A 15,642-nucleotide genomic window follows, 5' to 3' on the forward strand; every position below is an offset into this window, starting at 1 on the left:
GGAATTTGATATTCCCTGCAGGCTTGTCTATCTCTTGGTTGTCTAGGAAGTAAAATTAATAATCCATGAGCAAATTTAATAATCCTTAATATAAATAAGTACCTACAAAGCTAGTATTAAAATTTGTACCAAGTTCTAAATAATTACCTCGAAATAATAATTACTTTTTGAGTTGTTCAAGAAAATTATATCGTCCTCAAAATAATAAACAATTGGTACTAAAGGATACTGTGATTTTTTTTTTTTTTTAACCTAGTAACTGTAGTCATTATAAGTCCACAGCTTCTTGAAGGTTGAAGATTGTGCTTCTCTGGATAGCAGGGTCATCTCTGGTGGTGATCCAAACTTAGGCTGAATTAATCATCTTCTTTCTGAAATACAAATAAGCAAGGAGCGTTTTATTTTTGTTATAGCCATGAAGCACGTCAGTGATGCTTCAGTGTTGAAAATAGTGAATACTGATGATCACAGTCAAGAATAACCCAAAAATTAAGGGAAGATTTCAAAAGGTAATTAATCCTATGGTCAATAACCTTCTAATATGTTAACTTGAAGAGAAGGAAAAACAATAATTTGAGTAAACCCTAGAGATGATTGCAAATGAGGAGATTACATACTCAAGGCTAGAAAGTTAAAAACAGAAAAATTGCAGATGGATCTTGAGAGTTTAAGATGTAAAAGAAAATCAAGGGAATGAGATTTAATTTAGACAAAATGCCTTTATAAGAAGAATAATGCCAAAGGGATTTATAAATCAAGTAAATACCAATTAGAAACCAAAGTAGAAGAACCACAGAGAAGTAGTTTTAATGTCAAAGTATGTAATGAAAGATTTATATTTTGGAAAAATTCCATTCTTTTGCATAAGAGAGTAGACAATTTGAGAAAGGTTTTTATACTTTACATAAAAGGTGAAACTTTTACGTTTGAAAGGGGGAGTACAGTAACCTAATATATTCACTCAGGACCTAGAATAATTCAATTTAGTTCAAAAAATGCATTAAGAGCTTACTGACCGTCAGGCATTGGGCTAGATACCAGAGGTAAAAATATTAATAAAATATGATCACTACCTTTGATGAGTTTAGAGTCCAATTAGGGAAACTGACAGGTAATTAGATAATCTCAATATATTATTGTAAATATTAAGTAAATTATATACACTAAGTGACATCAGAGTTTAGACGGGCTTACGGAGATGAAGCAACAGTGGTTATAAATGTTAGATTGTTTCACCTGGATCAAATATACCTCCTTAACATTTTCAAGAGTTCCCTTAATCCCAGGCTTTACAGAACAAAGATTTGTGGATGGGAGCTATAAACAAATCACAAGCAAAAAAAAACTACAAATAAGATGTAACCAACAGCTAATCACTGACATAAGTGTAACTAGGAATAAATAACAAATTTCACAAACTGTTTTCTCTGTGTTAGTACAAGGTCTGCTATAAATTGCTAAGCACATATAGGTTTAAAATAGTAACTGAAAGAAATTTCTGAATTGCTCTCATTAAATGAAAATTTAAGACTTCTTCATATGACCAAAATGGAATACCTAAAATCAGATTTACCCTCAACCGGAAAGAACTTAAAAATTGGACAAATATATGAAATGATAGTTTTCAAGGCACTGGATCTCATGCAGTGAGGGACGATGATCAATGAGACTGGAAAACAGCAAAGTCAGCATCGTGGCTGCTCCAGCTAACCACCTTGATAGGGTTTCTTAGATGAATAAGACACCCAGGAGGATCCTGGTGGTCTCCCTAACTTATGGAGAATATACTGGACATATTTCGCATGGTTACTCTTCCCCTTCCCCTGTCAGAGCCACAAGCATGGGCTGTCATCATGAAAACCTGGTGGGGTTTATGGGTTCCCAGAGGTAAAACTCACAGAAGTATAGGCCCCCCTCTCCAAGACTGCAGCCCTAAAGGGTTTCTTACTCTCAAGCTAATTCACATTCAACTGCTAGCAATTTGTCAAAATTATTTAATAGTTCCTGTTATTATATTGCTGCAGTGGCTTCTGCTGCAGGTAAGCAGATCTTCACTGTGACACTCTGGATGCACCTGTCACTCCATATTTCCATGCTCTGAGACCTCAGTTCTCTGATGAGTCCAAGAAATGTCCTTGATGTGCAATTTGTTCAGCTTTTTCTTGTAAGGAAGAAGAGTAACTTCTAAGCTCTTTAATTATCAGAGCTGAACCAGAAGTCAGAAATTGACATATTAAAAATACAATTTAGAAAATAATTAAAATATATGGAAGACTTGGGAATAAATCTGACAAAAGATGTGCAATACCTGTGTACTAAAAACAATAACACATTGTTGCATAAAATTAAACACTAAAATATGAGAAGACATACTATATTTCATATGCCAAAAGACTTGATATTCTTTAGATTTCACTTCTCAACAAATTGATCTATAACTTCAATGCAATTCTAATTTAAAACTCAGAACGTTCTTTTTTAAAAATAGAAATTGACAAGTTAGTTCTAAAATTCATATGGAAATGCGAATGATTTAAGACATGCAAAGCAACTTTGAAAATGAACAAAGTTGGAGGAATATCAATACTAAATTTCAAAACTTATTTTAAAGCTACAGTAATCAAGATGTTGTACTGGTGTCAAGACAGACTGATGAAACAGGGAACAGAGTATGGAGTATAGAACAGAGCCTAAAAAATAGACCCATGCATATAGGAACAGCTGATTTTTGACATCTGTGTAAAAGCAATTGAGTGAAGAAATACAGTCTCTCAATAAGTGGTATTGGAACAATTCTTGTGCAAAAACAAAACAAAACAAATACCTTTAATCTATACTTTGAACCATATGTGAAAGTTAACTCAAAATGTATCATAGATCTAAATTTAAAACCCAAAACTAAAAAGACTCTTGGAGAAAATTTTTGTGACTTTAGGTTAAACAAAGATATCTTAGATAAGAGGCCGAAACTTCAACCAAAAAAAAAAAAACCAATTGATGAATTTGATTTCATCCCATTAAAAACCATTGCTCTTTAAAAGACACTGTTAAGAGAATAACAAGACAAGCTACCAACTGGGAGAAAATATTTACAAATTGTATCTGATTGAACACTTGCATGCAGTACATGTAAAGAATTGCCAAAACTCAACAAAACCCCAATAAATAATGGGCACAAATTTTGAACAGATACTTTTCCAAAGAAAATATATGGATGGCAAAAAGAAATGTGAAAATATGCTCAAAATTATTAGCCACTAGGAAAATGAAAATATAAAATGCAGTGATACAGTTGTACAGACTTTTATAATGGCTAAAAATGAAAAGCTGTCCGACATAGCAGGGTTTGACGATCTCGTGGAGGGCTGGAGTTCTCATACACTGTGGTAGGAAAATAAAATGGTTCAGCCACTATGCTGAACAGTTTGACAGTTTATTAAAAAGATAAGCATACACCTATCATATGATCCGGCCAAGCCACTTCTAGGTATTCACCCAAGGAAATCAAAACATACGTCCACACAAAGACTAGTACACAAATGTTTCTAACCGTTTTATGTGTAATGACCCCAAACTGGAAACCACTCAAATGTTCATCAACTGGTAAATGTATGAATAAACTGTGGTTCTTCCATATAATGGCATACTATGAAGAAATAAAAAGGATAGACTACTGATACACACAACAAACAGTATGCATGAATTTCAGAATAATTATACTGAGCCAAAGAAGCCAGAAAAGAGAGCATACAAACTGCATTACTCCATTTACATAAACATTTTAGAAAATGCTCCTCATCTATAGGGACAGAAATTATATCATCAGTTGTCAGGGGATGGGGAGAAAGTGGTGAGGAGGCATTACAAAATGGCATGAGAAAACTTTTGGGGGTGATGGATCTGTTTACTCTCTTAACTATGGTGATGGTTTCGTGGGTAAATAAAGTTACTGAATTGGATATTTTAAATGTGCAGTTTATTATTGCCAAGTATCTTTAAGTCAAACTGTTAATTTTTAAAATATATCTTAAGATAACAAATTATAAGACTTTTAAAAAATAATTTATGTAAACTTGACTATGCATTGAGAATTGTTTGAGTCTGTTATGGACTTAGTTGGGGAAAAGTTAGCTCCTGAGCTTAGTGCCATCTGGAAAACTTTTTTTTAATACTCTGTGAAGAGCTTTTTAATACATTGTGTGGGGTTACAAAAGGAAAAAGCAATCACTGATTTCAGATATTTCATAATTTGGAGAAAGGCTGTACATGTATATCAACACAAACTCTCATGCAAACAAGCACAGCTTAGAGAAGAACACTCTCAATTAATCTAACCGCCATTTGAAAACAGTGTAATGTTATTTTGTTAGAACATATTATAATTGATTTGTTAAAATTTGAATGTTCTAACATTTAAATAAAGAGAGATGGACAGAGTATACCAGCTTTTTTCTCTTTGTATCTCTTTCTTCTTAGGTGACATCCATATATTTTTAGAAGTATGACGTGATGGGCTTTTGATTTGTCAACTGTGCTATTGTCCCTAGTTAATTAATCAAAAGCTAATCTGGGTGTTACCATGAAGGTATTTTGTAAATGCAATTAAAGTTTGTGATCAGTTGGCTTGAAGCGAGGCAGATCGTCCCAGATAATCTGGGTGGCCCTGGTGAAATCAGCTGGAAGCCACAGAGCTATGCTGAGGCTTCCTGAAGAGCGATTGTACCTGTGGATGGCGGCTTCAGCCCATGCCTGGAGTCCCTGCCCATCCCTCCCCACTGCCTGCCCTGTGGAGTTTGGACTTGCCTAGTGAACCTCCACAATGGCATAGAAGAATTCCTTGCAAAAAATCTTTTCTTAAGAAGAAAAACAGTTTAAAAAATTAATATTTTAAAAATATTATTTTAAAAAAATAATACAAAATGTACCATTTTGAAGTGGACAGTTCAGTGGCATTAAGCACATTCACAGTGTTCAGCAGCCATCACCACCATCCCTCTGCAGACCTTTTTCATCATCTCAAACAGAATCTCTGTACACATTAAACAATAACTCCCCATTTCCCCCTACACCAACCCCTGCTAACCTCTGTTTTACCCTCTGCGTCTATGAATTTGACTCTTCTAACTATTGCATAGAAGTGTAAACATACAGTATTTGTTCTTCGGTATCTGGCTTATTTTATTTAGCATGCTGTAATAAATCTCTTAACATATGTCTCGTGGTTCTGCTGCTTTGATTGAACCCTAATGGATAGAGATAGATGTAGATATAGAATAGATCTAGAATATATAGAATATATCTATATCTCTATGTAGAATACCCCAAAATAATTCACTCAAAACACAACTTTCCTTGACCAGCCCATCTGGTAACACTCTTTGTAGGCAGAATCAATGGCTCCCTCTTTGCCTCTCCATGTTCCTTAGACATATCCTGTTATAGTAGTTGTTGGTTTGCAAATCCTTCTTGCGCATATGATTGTGAGCCTTTTAATCTTATTCATCCTTACTCTCCCAGAACCTAAGAAATTCCTATTGAGAATTAATTCATTAATTAATGCAAATCTATGTATAAAAGTAAGTGACTCAGCACATCAGTATCTTCTCTCTCACAGGGGATTTGACTTTTATTTTTTGCAAAGACAACTATAGTTGAATACAAGCTCCAAGTTAATCGTTTGTCTCTCTGTACCAATGATAATCTATATTTAAAAAGATCACTCGAAATTCCAATTAGCTATGCTACTTGGCTACAGTTACTTAACAGTTCTGAGCTGAAGTACATAGTGTTCTCAAAACACCTGTGTTAGCATTCACTCCAGAAATACACACACCACCACACATTGCCAAGGACTTGCTACAACATAAACTTTAGAACATTCCTGTACCGATTCCAGGGCACTATGTAATTCTTACTTTGCTAATGGTAAACTTTACCTTTGAACTTTGACACAACAATGCAATCTGAAGTCTTCAAAAACATTTAGACAGTAGTTGTGAAAACTGGGAATGGCCCAGAGGCATTTTGTACCACCAAATAAACATGCTTCTTATTGGACTCTGTATCTAACCTTTGGGGGATGGTAAATAAGAAGCGCAGGAGAGACATGACGTTTGAGCCAAACAGCAACTTCAGTTGCTGGAGCTGTGAGTATCCATCGGGAACTGTTTGTGCTCCTTAGTCTAATCCCAGTTGAAATATTCCAGCTCATTTATTGATTTAAACTAGAAAACCTTCGACTCAGGGCATAGGTGATCTTACTTGTCAAGTTAATGTCTGGAGAATACTAGGAGGAAAATTTTATTTGTAATGAATTTGCTTTTCGACGCTTCTTTTTAAAAACTAATAATGAGGAAAATCTTAGTCTTTATTGCATGGCCTGCATGACACTGAAAAATAAAACCGTGCTGATGTAAACCTTTTATACTATATTTCCATTTCTCTTTCACTCAGGCCCCATTCTTCGTGTGTGTGTGTGTGTGTGTGTGTGTGTTATTGTTGCGCTTGTTTGCTGAACTGAGGCACTTTCACAAATTCTCTAAGTAGATAGCCACATGGAAATCAATAGGAATTTTCTATATTGTATTTTGAAAAGTAAAAGTCCAGAAGAGTGTATTTCTTACAGAGCTTGCCTAAGAAAAGTTGGTCAGATCTCTTTGTCATCAATGTCACATCTGAAAATCTTTACATTACTGTAATTGGCCTACCAGGTCTTAACAGAAAAGAATATCCAAAGAGTGGTAAGTACCGAGTGTCACAAAAGGACATCCACATAGATTGTTATGTTTTATAATTAAAGTTTGCTCTATTGTCTTTCAAAATAGTTTACAAGTTTATTTATTTAACACATTATTTAAAAATGCTGTCATTTTCACCTGTTCCTATCAGGGTAATGATAGTTGTCCCACCGAGACCCACCTGGTTTCTATGCTTTATTTATTTTTCATCTAAGAAAATCTGCAAATAACTCAGATTAATGGTTTTTGGCTGTGTGTGTGTGTGTGTGTGTGTGTGTGTAAAACAATGAGGATTTATTTTTGTTAACATCAGGAAATGACTCATTGAGATCTACAGTTTAAAGTTGAAAAAGTTATAAATGATGAAGTCCCTATTTTCCTGAGTGCTATGTAATTCTTATAATTTCCAGGAAGGATAATTGTGCATCCTGAGTATCCCACCAATGTATTTGTTCTGATTTATGAGGCGGAAATGTAAACTCATTGCTTTTACTTGAAAGGGTGTGCATTGACAGCTTGGCAGTGTTTGAACTGAGAAAACTTAAAACTGTCCAGGGACCACACCAGCCAACCCACCAAGAATGCAGGACAAATGGGCATCATCGTAATGAGTGCTAATTATTAGTGGACAGGGTCATTATGTTCACTGGTGAATTAAAGAAAGAGAATGGTAAGATCTCTGGCCTCTGGCTTTATCAGTTCAAGTCAGAAAGCCATACATCAAAAGTCGAGGGTGCTTTCAAATATTTCACTATCCAAGAATGACTTTGGAGCACAGAGTAAATTGACTTGATACCAAATTCCTATCTGTACCCTTCTATTTAAATAGGTCTCACTGTGATAGAATGACAACAAATATCAACAATTTGCCCTTTCCGATATCATTTCTTTTTATTTTTTATATTTCTCTTCTTTGGTCTTTCGCCCCTTTGCCCAAGCAATTCTGCAGCGCACGTGCACTATTTCTTAGCTCTTTATCACACAGTCATTGTGATAAACACACAGCGAGTATCTCCCGTGGACGTAACACTTTACTGAACACCACAGACACATAACTCAAAATAGAGAGGATTTCACCCTTGACTCCTAGGAGCTCAGCTTATAACTAAAGATTCCAGATAAAAATCATTAATAAGAGCTGAAGCAACAGGATATATTCCAAACACAGATCGGTTCCTCCCAGGCTAACAGGGGCCTTGTGGTCAAATGATAGACAAATAACTGTAGGAACTCCAAGTGGGGAGAGAAAATCCCCTACGATTTGATAAGTTGTTATCCTCCTGCACTCATTTTATAAGAGACATTGAACTTGATTCTGTAAAATATGCACTAAGAAAAGCCCTCCACAAGTTTACCAACCAATTGCTTGCCTAAATTTCCAACTGCTTGACAAATCCTTGGTAACTAGGTACCACAAGTATTTCTGTGGGTCAGTGAAAAGTGTACGGAACACAGAGAAGGTATACAATAAGGTATACTGGATGAAAATTGAATAACCATGCTCTTTTCCAATCATTTCACCTGTCATAAGTTTGGCATAGTCATCTCTACCGGAAAACACGTGCACGCGCACACACACACACTCACACACATACATACACACATATGCAATGTCCACAGATGTATTTAAAATAAATTGCACATGTTTGAAGAAGGTAAAGGAATTGGGTGTTTATAATGTGGATCATATATAATTCAGTTGGAGAAGACCCTATGGAAAATATGAGTTGTGAGCAATAGTTTAAAATGATGGATTGACCACAGTCTTCTAGAGAGGATGAGGGAAACGGTTCCAGGTAGTACTTCTTCATTTCCTTCTTTATCAGTGGAGTTTTTCAATCATCCTAATCTAGCAGAACATTTCTCCTAGGCTACTGAGATATATTTGCAGGAAACGACTTTCCCCTCACTTAAAGAAATAGGTTTAACTCCTTCATTCCTAGAATGCTATAATTCAGGAAAAAAGTGAGTTTTCCATAAGGTATTTAAAGGAGGAAAGAGAGATGAATCTATGTGGAAAATTAGATGAAGGAGTAGAAAATTGCATCTGCCACATAAGTCCAACTACATATAGATTATTCCTCCATGAAAAACTGGAAATTTCATTTAAAAATGGTACTTGCAAAGTCAGCAGCAGTTCTTAACATTGTCTTTCCTGCTGCTGACATCATATTTTTTCACCCCATAATAAGGGATAATTTGGACCCATTCTCCTTTTCATTTAAAGCTGTCCCTTTCCTTATTTGCATTTCTCCCACTGCTCTTCCCACATGAGAGGTGATTGCATTACTTGTGGAATATGATGAATCACTTCAACAAGAAATACGTGGCATCTGGTGAAGGCTCTTTCTAGCATATAAATTAAGCTTGAATGGCAGCTTGGTCAAAAATTTCCTTTGAAACTGGTCCCTGTGTGGCAGGTAGAATCAAGCATTATCATTTTATCAGCAGGAGGTTTTTCCAAGCTAGCTGATGTCTCTAACCTTTATTAGAGAGAAGTGGGTCACCCCCCTCCCTGAAAATAATTGATGAGATGAAAAGAGAGATCTGGGTGAGGAAACTGGAGAGATGTATTTAATAACTAGGCTAAGATGAGAATTGTTAAAAGAAAAAGAAACACTGGTAACACTGAATGATACTGCAAAAAAGATACCTATGGCTACAAAATAATATCCCAAGGAAGTAGCAAGATAAAGCATAACCATTCAATCAGTTGAGGCAGACTTGCAAATATTTTCCCAATTAAAAAAAACAATCCCCAGCGGAATAAAGAGAGACTAGACAAAAGATATTTTGCATCTCTAGTTTGTGATTTTTTTTCTGAATTGGAAGGTTTCTTTTTCCCTTAAATCTGTCTCTTAAATCTGGGAAAGGTAGAACCAAAATTATCAAGTTTTAACTTTCTGAAATCCTTCACTTTGTTTACCTTATGATTTTTAAACATTTTATTTGTGGAAATAATAATTACTCTTCCATCAGGAAATTCAATGTATTTCATAGAAAAGCCAGCAAAGGAACAAAAACATCAAACAAGGGAAGATTCTCCGACATTCCACATGATGGCAGAAGATCTTTTCCTTATTAAGTAGTCAAAGCTTGCAGTTTTGTATTATTCTATTAAATATAGCAAGATAAGCAATCTCCCATATTCTCTAAGCCATTTTAGAGTAATTTGTTCTCAGGACAAACCAGAAGGGATGATGTGTTTTCTTGTGTGAAAAACAAACAACCTCGGGGAAAAAGAAATACCAAAGCCACCTTCCTCAAGTCTTCCTAAATAATGTTGAGATTACAAAAAGTGCCTTTCAAAATCACACTTAAAATGGGATCTTTTAGACTACATTCCCCAAATGTCAATGATAATTTTTTTATTGTTTGTGTTGTTAATAACAGTAGACAAATCCTGTAAATGCACTTACGGAACAGGCTGCTTTGTACAATCCCCTTTGCCGATGGAGCGCTTCTTAGAGCTGAAGCTTTTTTCAGAAAATCTTTCTCTGACTTGCAGCATGGCTCTTGTCCACTCGGAACCTCAGAAAAGCACTGGGTCTCTTGCCCCACAACTAGATTTCTAGGCAGAACTAATCCAACAATTCGGTCAGCGCTGGAAGATACTGATATTGCCTGTCTCATGGTGAGAATTTAGAAAACATGGGCTATAAAGCTGAATTTCTCTACAATTTATAAATACAGCACCCCCTCTTATGCCTTTTGGCTATCTAGTTTATTGTCTCTTCACTTTGTCTTTTGTTTGTTTTTCGTGACAATGATGGTAAAATGGGGAAACGCACTCTAGTTTCACTAGCCCTCTACCTTCCTCAACTTCTTAAGTTCAAGTTATGGTCTGTTCTCATATTTGTGCTAATAAAGGGAAGCAATGTCTCCTATACAAAGTGCAGATTATTACAAAAGTAATGTGCACAATGTAACTTATCTACCTAAGTATGATATTCACAAAATATTAACTGAGCAAAGCTTAGCAGGGCAATGCTTTACACTAATGCCTTCATTTAACTATGAGAAGAAACCAGCCAGGGAAAATAATAATACCTTCCATTTTTAAATTGCCTTTAGAGTGCTTACAATGGATTCGTACATCAACTATAGCATTTGATTTTCAAATATAACCTTACGTTATAGCTGTAATTGTCAATTTATACATTTTGTAACTGAGACATTAACTTCTTCCTAAGATCATAGAGCTAGTATTTGAAAGGAGAGGAACGGAAATCAGAATTCTAGCTCCTATTTCTACTATATCAGTTGAAGAGCATAAAAATCATGACTGTAGATAGTAACATATGTAAGTGATGATTTTAGTTTTATAAAAACATTTGGTCAAGTTTATTTTCAGGGAACTTTACACTGGGGATCAAGGGTCCCACAGTCAACTTGCTCCCTTGTGGCAATGTTACTTTCAGGATATTTTTATTACCTAGATTGTGGAGATGGTGACACAAATATATACATATGTCCAAACTCATCAGATTTTATACATCAATTAGGGGCTCAATAAAGCTGGGTGAAAAAAAACCTTTGAAACTTAATGATTTTTTCAAATAATTTCATTGAAATAATAGAAAAATTTTGAAAATAGAGATGAATTAAAACATTGAAATAAAAAGACCATACTTAGTGATGTGAGCACAGTCAAGACGCATAACTATTCAGAGTTTCTCTCTGCTGGAATATTTGACACCATAGATGTGTCAGTCTCACTGAAATGTCAGTCTTAGTGTCAATCTCATTGAAACAACGTGAATCCAATCTTGGTGGGCCCACCAGTAACTGCTCAGGAGCCCTAAATGGTTGCAGAGGTGACCATTTCCAACACTTCACTATGAAAAAGAATTGATGGTATGATCTTACCTTCAATGCATGTGATAGATAAAAAGCTCTGGAAAAAAAACCAACAACTCACTACTCAGTGATTATATGGGAACAAAGCTATGAATTCTTACAAGTGATTATTTCCTAGTAGAAAACATCAGGTTATTTGGCTCAGCTACTATGCTAATCTATCAATACTTTAACACTGTTTTAATAAAGTGCTAACATAACCAATTATACAAGGCAGCACAATTAACATTAATATTAATGTCAACAGACCTGAATAATATTGAGATTTCAAAAAGGATATCTTTCCCATGTATTCCTAAAAGCAGTATAGATGCCAGTAGAGGATAATCCTACTTACTATTTATGTATTTACACATAAAAAGGAAAGTTCAGGATTGATACAGGTAATTTGAGCAAGCCATACCTGCCCAAATACTTTTTGATATTATTAACTAAGTCCCTTCCTTTGGTGTTCTTATATTCTCCTAGACTTTTAAAACTAGAGATCCTTAAAGACCATTCAACTACCATTCCAACTAGGATTTTCTATTGAGGAAAATATAACCAGAATCACTGAGACTTGCTCAGGCAGAACCAAGGCTAGAACCCCAGTTTTCTGACCACTATCAAATTGTTTTATCACCAGGTTATTTCACATACATTTCCAAGTTTATAACCTTGGGATTATTTGTCAAAATATCATAGTGACATACTAGATTTCATAGAATTCAGAAAACTTTATGGCCAGTCAAGAAATTATTGCAAAACCAAACCAAACCAAACCAAAACACGATTATAACACTGGTTTCTGTCTGCAATATTAAGACTTGAATAATCCTTCCAGACTTGGGGGGCGGTGTAGGAAAATAGAAGGCAAGTAAGAAGATGGGAAACAGAGCATATTGAAGTTTTTCTTCTATCCACTGGTTGATGAGAAAAAATGTATGCATAGAAATATGGGAGACGGTTTCTCCATAACTATCTCTGAGATTATAGAATTTAGCATAAGATTGGATGACTTTGCACCTTTAGTGAGAGTTTTTTTAGTTGGGTGGTAAAGAGATCTCAAGGAAATCTTTAAGAGTCATGTCTCAGAGCTGCAAATCTGTCCAACAATCCTGCATAGACGTCCCATTTTACAGATGAGGAAAGTGAGTCAGAAAGTATCATGGCCACTTAGGTAGTTGGGATTTAGTGATAAATTCCATGACATTTCATGTTCTGTTTACTAAACCAGCATCAACGTAAGATTGCCCCTCTGATGATATCCCATGGGTTTTATCTTAAGTATAATGTCATAAACATTTTAAATAACTTTGAGTTAATTATGTATTTCCTTAATTAAAATCAGAGATCTGTACTAATACCCTGATAAATTATAAAATGTTCCTTGTACTTGTCATCTTTCCCTTTTTCTTCCACACCATTTAGATGTTGCTTTGTCACATGAATTTATCATTAGCATACAGACGGGGGACCCTACAGTCCTGTGATCATTTAAATTGAGCAGTTTGGGGTTTTTTTCTAGCCCCACTACTTTTCTTGAGGCCTGTCAACTAAAACTACATGTTCCAGACATTTTGTGGTTTGATGCATGAGGGTAATAACAGGTTTAACTTTTTAAATTAATTCTCTAAATAAATATGACAGTTTGAAATCCATATTTTCCTTAAAAATAAAGAAGACGGTTATTACTTAATTTTAAGCAATTTTAAACAGTGTTTCCAACAGGAGTTATTTATTTTTCCAGAACACTAGTAAATGTTAAACAGCCTTTGATTTACAAAACTTCCATGCTTCATTTTGTGTGTCTGCATAAATCAAAGTGCAACTGTATCTTTCTTGACAATAATCACTTAAAAAAGTTTTTTTAATCTTAGACTATGGTTCCAAATTTGAGTTGATGTTCCATTACGTTCTCTCTGTTGGCATATAGATCCTTTTAATGTAGTTTAAGAGATAGTGATTGAGCACCTCAATGGGAGAGGAGAAGAGAGAAGAGGAGAGGAGAGCAGGGGAGGGGAGGGGAAGGGAGAAGAGAAAAATTTTCAGACACGGGATTTTTCAATGTACTTGGTATGTTGCCCCAAACAAGAAATTTGTCAATATTTTGGCATTTTATTTCAAACTACAAGAAGCAGAAGCTATTATCAACATTGGAGTAGCAACCTTTTTAAACATCATTTTGAAATATATTTTTCCATACCATACATCTAAACTAAACTCTTGTGTGTGATTATAAAGTTAATGATTCTCATAGACCCACAGGGCCTTGACCTGAAAAAGATCTTGAAAGTATGCAGAGCTCCTGGCTTTTGGCAAATAAGGTGATAATTATATCCATGTTAAAGATAACACACTGAGGAATCATGTGTGTAAGTGGTTTTTACAGTGTCCCGGAATAACTCTCTACCATCTGCGACTTAGTTTATATGAATAAAGAGGTGTTGATGTCAACAAACTATTACTTTTAGTAGAAGTCTATAGAGAGGTATATCTTCAGCATGAAAGGGGCATCTGATTTAACTCTCTTGATTTGTGCGATTGAATTCTTATATGTTAAATAGCACGGCCAGAATTACACGGAATAAGAAATAAAGCCAAGGTCTCTTGATTTCCACCTGGGTGCTTTCTCCTTTACTCCACATATAAATTTGAAATGGGCAGCGATGGATGGGTTTGATGTTTTTTGAGTTCTGTGTCTGAATATAGTTATTTCTTTCTGATTTCTCCAGCATAGATTGCCCATTCCATTCCTGAACCACCCATTTTTCCTTAGTTAGCTTTTTATGGCTTTTATAGCTTTGTCCCATCCTTCAATGTGAGTCTTTTGGTCTGAGAACAGGGTATTAAATCAACTTGAATTACCCACAGTGACTGACATAATACTTTGTTCATAAAAATGCTTAAAATGGATTTCATTGATTAGGAAGTTGATAAAAAGTCATTACCTATGATACTGAATTTAGAATAAGATATTCAGTTCTCAAAATATTTAGATTTAGTACCCTTTTAAAAATGCTAACATGACGTTAAGGAATTAAATAAAAATCAAAAATGATTTTGCTTAACAAAGTCATTTGTGAAAAAAAAATTCTCTCCTGTGCCTTAAACTATTTCCCATATAATTTTTTGATAAGTATTTTTGATTAACATTTATCTTCACAAAAGGAAACAATGGATTGCATGAGAAAATAAATGGTATAAAGTAAAATACTTGCTATGTAGAACTCTCAGAGAATAATCTTTCAGCATAATAGCCTTCCCAAATAATAGTTTGCCCCTTTTAAGCAACATTTAAGAAAATAATTTTGATTAAAATATTTTAAAATACATCAAGCATTTCTTGATATTATAAAACAGAAGACTTCTAAATGGAATTTAACATTCTTACTAAAAGGCCCAGAAGACTTCATTCTTAGTGACTATTTCTGTTTTTTATGATTACTTCCCTTCCCTTGAACTAAGATGTCAGCTATCACTTGCTGCTGTCAGTGTAACTACCCTTAGAAGTATATTTCCTCTCTTTAAGTCCTTGACTCTAAGATGCAGGTGGTTTGCCAGGTTTGTTAGAATTGAGCGCAAAGTATGTATAAACACGCGCTGAAACCCGAGGCCTTTAAGTAGTAAATGAATTTTAATTCTTGCACTTTATGAGCTGGATTTGGCTTCTCAGTGACCAGTTTTAATTAAATTTGTCATTCTTCTCTGTGTCCCAGATATAAGAGATTGATGAATTATCAGCGTTTAGGATAGCTGAACTGTAAATCTATCAGATCCCCGATATTACAAATTTTGCCTGCCTGATAAAATATTTGTTTCTACTATGTTATAAAAGTCACTCTGTATGTTGTATTCTGGTACTGGTTATATTATATTAGTTCGGGGGTCCCCAACCCCCGAGCTGCGGACCACCGGTACCGGTCCACGGCCTGTTAGGCACCGGGCCGCACAGCAGGAGGTGAGCAGCGGGCGAGCCAGCGGAACTTCACCTGCCGCCCCCATTGCTCGCATTACAGTCTGAACTATCGCTGGCTTTACCGCCTGAACCGTTCCCCCCCACCCC

The sequence above is a fragment of the Balaenoptera musculus genome, chromosome 2 (genome assembly GCF_009873245.2).
Source record: "Balaenoptera musculus isolate JJ_BM4_2016_0621 chromosome 2, mBalMus1.pri.v3, whole genome shotgun sequence".
In the NCBI taxonomy this organism is placed as follows: Eukaryota; Metazoa; Chordata; class Mammalia; order Artiodactyla; family Balaenopteridae; genus Balaenoptera; species Balaenoptera musculus.